The sequence below is a fragment of the Trichosurus vulpecula genome, chromosome 8, assembly GCF_011100635.1.
Source record: "Trichosurus vulpecula isolate mTriVul1 chromosome 8, mTriVul1.pri, whole genome shotgun sequence".
Lineage (NCBI taxonomy): Eukaryota > Metazoa > Chordata > Mammalia > Diprotodontia > Phalangeridae > Trichosurus > Trichosurus vulpecula.
The window spans coordinates 247,391,875-247,396,535 of NC_050580.1; the positions used below are offsets into that span (position 1 = coordinate 247,391,875).

The window sequence follows — 4,661 nt, forward strand, 5'->3', positions numbered from 1 at the left end:
GTTCTCTCTCACTGGGCAATCTTTTCTCTAACTATAATGGGGACATCTTCCTCTTCTGCTCCACCTCCATGAAGCAGACGTCCGTTGTATTGGCTCTCAGAATTCTTTAAATTGAGATCAATAGGCCTGAGTCTGTTTTACATTAGCAGGATGTATTTCTCACACACAGTAAGTCATTGCTGAGAAATGATTAGAGCTGTGAGAATTGTTCTCTGACTTGATGGCAAATAAAGTCCCTCGATAATTAATGAAAAACCCTCACAAGGCAAGGAAGAACTTATGTACAATCATTGAGGAAAAATCGATAAAAACAATTAAGCACTTAAGTTGACTCCATTTAATTTGGAATCCTAAGGTCATCAAATGAATTGAATGATTCACTGAGATGATACATTTCAGCAGCTCCAAACAGGGCTTTGGTAGCATAGAAATGATGCCCATAGAAGGAGCCAACATGCTGATCAGCATTATTGGACAAGGAAAACCAAAGAGAAAACATAGCAGAAAATAAGAATGAAGGCCTTAGAGCATCGAAATCACCTATTTCTGGCACAGAGCCTTTCATTATATTATTTCCTGGAATATTTACTTCATTGGGCATACAACAACTCACATTCTCATGGCAGTCCAAGTTCAAAGTATTCAAAGCACTTTAGCAACAAATACACTTTATGCTTTTTTGTTTTGATCAGGGCAGCTCGTCCATGGAACACCCCTAGAAAATTGAATGATTCAGCCAGGCTGATCCAAACAAAGGTCGCAGGATAAATGATTTAAGGCTAGAAAGGATGTCAGAGGTCATCCAGCTCAACCCCATCAATTAACTGATAAGAAAACTGAATGGTAGAGAGGTAGTGACTTGCCCAATATTCTATTCCATGGTATCTGAGCCCCCAAACCCAAGTCTTCTTATTCTAAATCTGATTGTATTTCACCGTATCACACTGCTTCCCTAAATTCTGGATTAAAAAAGAAATTAAAAACTGTCAAAATAATAAAATCCAGTTGTTTGGATTATTCACTTTAGAAGAACATACTGGTATCATATAGGCTCAACCATTATGAAAACTATATTTTCCCTGGTTTAAGATTGTCTTGTTCTAATTTTTTACGACACCTTTGTTTTTCTTTCTCCATTGGTTAAAACGTACCTTATCACTCTATGATGCTCTTGATGACAAGTTACGAAAGGGATGTAAAGCCCTATACAAAAATGAAGTGATACATACATGAGACATAATCACAATAATGGAAGGAACCAGTACAGTGTGTCCTGAAGATAATCACTATAGGCTCTATATCAGTCCAGCAGTCTGTCTTTTCATCTTTTAGCCAATTGCTAGGCTAGGAAAGTGATCATGTAGAGACAGACAAGGAAACAACAGGCAACCAAAACAGAAGCCAGAGTCTTTGGTTAAGGAAGGGGACTAATTAAGCTCTTCCAGAATGACAATGGACCTCTTTTTGAATTGTTTGAAAATACAAAGATATGATACTGACGATGAGTGGAAGAAGATACTAACTCTTTTAGAAAGAGGGGGTTTATGAAATCTAAAAGATTTAATACCAGACTTTCTCTGGTAGCAAAAACAAAACAAAACTGGATAAGTTGCAGTTATCAATTGGGCAATGCCTGAACAAACTGTGGCATATAGATGTAGTGGAACATTATTGAGCTGCCATAAAAATGAGGAGAAATCCAAGACATGGGAATTCATACAGATTGTTTCAGAATGAAGTACAAAAACCAGGTGGACACCATATATATATATATATACATATATATATATATATATATATATATATATGTATGACTAAATGATCTAAATGTTTTAGTTATAATAATAACTAAAAGGAAGATGTATTCCCTTGTTGTAACTAATCTTGGTCCTAAAAAAAGGAAGTCAAGAGGTAGGGGGACTATGAATTAAAAAGGTTTAACATGCTATCATGTGGTCACTGTATTAGCTACTTTTGCTTAACTCTTTTTCTTTGTTACAAAGAAGAGTCACGGTCAGTGAGGATGTATATACTGAAATGACTTCAACACAAAAACAAAAGAAACCAAATAAACATATTTTAAAGAGCTTATAAATATAGAAATATAGGCAGTTTTGAGGCAGCTTGGTGGCTTAGTGAATAGAACACCACACCTGGAGTCGGGAGGACCTGAGTTCAAATACAGTCTCAAACACTTACTAGGTGTATGACCCTGAGCAAGTCCCTTAAATCTGTTTGCCTCAGTTTCCTCATTTGGATAATTAACCAGAGAAGGAAATGGGAAATACCTCTAGCATTTTTGCCAAGAAAATCTTAAAATGGGTTACAAAGAGTATAGCACATGACTGAAAATAATTTAACAACGTAAGATGTCTTATTGGGCTATGCACTCCCAACTTGGCACTCAGAGATTGAGTCCCCTAAGACAATAACCTCAGGTTCAAAATATTCTATGATTTCACATTCTACATTTAATCCATGGATGTTTTTTTTCTAGTCAAAATCACAGTGACATTGGCTTTTATTACTATATCTATAGCATTTGCCACTGCAGCAGAAGAAGTATGGAATCTACAATCATTTTGTCCAAATTACAAATGGAGAAATAAGTAAAACTTGTTTTTAGGAAACTGATAACCTAGTGACTGAAATCTGTCAAGGAAACCTGCCTTGGATAATAGATAAATGTGGAGTAGAAGCTATTCAACTTGTCATGTGCTTTTAGCTCTTAAGATTAAGCCACTTGCTTGTGGCTGTGGTTAGAGGATGAGGTAAAATTTAATGAGAAAGGAGCCAAAACACTGTGAATTCAAGAATAAGAAGTCTAGGCATGGGCAAACCAGAGAGTAAGCTGAGCCCTTCCAGCTTTCTCCATCTACTCAGGGGCTTGTAGAGTCTGCAGACGTACAGGGACATACACATCAAGTCAATTGGCAAAAACATGGCCATTATGGATATTTTCTTGGATTTTTGTTGACATCCAGGTCATAGCCTTGGCTACCTTCTTAGTAGCAAAGTTTCTGTCAAATGGACTTGGACTTCCACCCTATTGCATGTGTCCCAGGATATTCTTCCTGCTATCAAAGATGCCTTTCCCTTCTTCGGAGTACAGGTTGAAGATAAAATCAGTGGTATGGTTCTCGTTGCACTTCTCATTCCTTACAATCAGTTCTCTCTTCATTGTTGTCTTCATCTTTTGCACCAGATGTTCAACATCTTCCTGTAAGTCATGGATTTTGAAGAGTTCCTCAAAGGTGTAAGCAATATAAGTCCTAGCTGCTGGCCCCACTATGGTAGCCAGATAGCCACAGTAACCATGCATGGTCTCAATGATAAACACACAACACTTGGTACCTTCTGTTGACTGCTTGAGTCATACAGGTGCTATTGAATACTGTGTCAGCCCCAACACTGAAGTCAGAGACAGGAACGTTATTGGAAGCAGTAGCAGGAATGACTACATATGGTATGCAGAGCTCCTCAAACTTTGTACAGCCCTCCATCAACTCCAGAATTCCTGTCTGTGCCTCAAAACCCCCAACAATGATCAGGCCCTGGATTTTAAACTTGGTGATGTTAGCACTGATCTCATTAAAGAGCTTCTTGGGCAGAGTCCTTTTGGTTCCAAGTTTAGAAGCTATCTTACCCAGTCCAGCTTCCAACCTCGGTCCAGCCAGCTTCCTCAGTCTCACCCTTGGCCAGCCCCTCAAAGCCATCATGTACAATAAGCACTTGGTTTCCTTGGGTGAGCCCAGTTCTCACAGAAGAATGAACAGCACAGAAGAATGAACTGCAGCTGGGGCTCCTACATTTATTAAAGCCACTACATTCTCAACCTGGCTAATCACTGTGACTTTGACATGAGCTAGCCAAGTGTATATGTCCCAATTGAAGCTCAGCCCTCTCAGCTTCATAGCATCATCAAACTTCTTATTTTGCATGACCTTAGTTACATCTCTGGTCACCTGCACACATTCCATGAGTGGTAGAAACACAGGCTGGTTACCACAGAGGCTTACTACACAAGCAGGGGTATCTGGTGTTCCCTCCAATAATGCCAGCATAACCTCCATCCCCATTCTGCTACTCAAAATTCAGTCAAAAGCTGAGGGGATACCACACCACATGTCCCAGGACAGTGACACATGTGTCATATCTTAAACACTTCATCACAAAATCCTTGCTCCTCCAGCCATGATAATGATGTTGAGATTGGAACCATGACACCTTGTCTCAGTAAGCCGGTGGCAAAGATGATCCACCCAATCATCATCTAGTGGACACTCAGAAACAAAAACCCTATCAGTGGGTTCACCTTTAACAGTCAGTCAAATGACAAAATCAGGTTAAAACAAAAGTATTTACAGAAATGGCAAACATGACCAGTAGAAACACATATTCTCTCCATGAACTTTGGGTGTATTCTCTCACAGAGGTGTAGGATGTGTTCAGGAAAGACTAATACCTCTGATGTGAGGGCTGCTGAGCCCTTTTCAGGGATGTTTTCCATTTTTGGTGTCTACCTAACTGTTACCTATGACTCCAAGAAGCTATAACATGCACAGTGACCAGATGCTGGTAAATCCTTTTGGCAGATGGGCTAACCCAGGTTAAGAGTAATCAAAAGGTCTCAAACCCAACAGCAAGTTAGGGGGATGTCT

The 4,661-nt window shown here is 39.2% G+C and overlaps 1 pseudogene; it reads right to left on the reverse strand.

The window, feature by feature from the left end:
• Window positions 1–2,926: 2,926 nt before the first annotated feature.
• LOC118829294 lies at window positions 2,927–4,094 on the reverse strand (annotated as a pseudogene).
• Window positions 4,095–4,661: the final 567 nt, after the last annotated feature.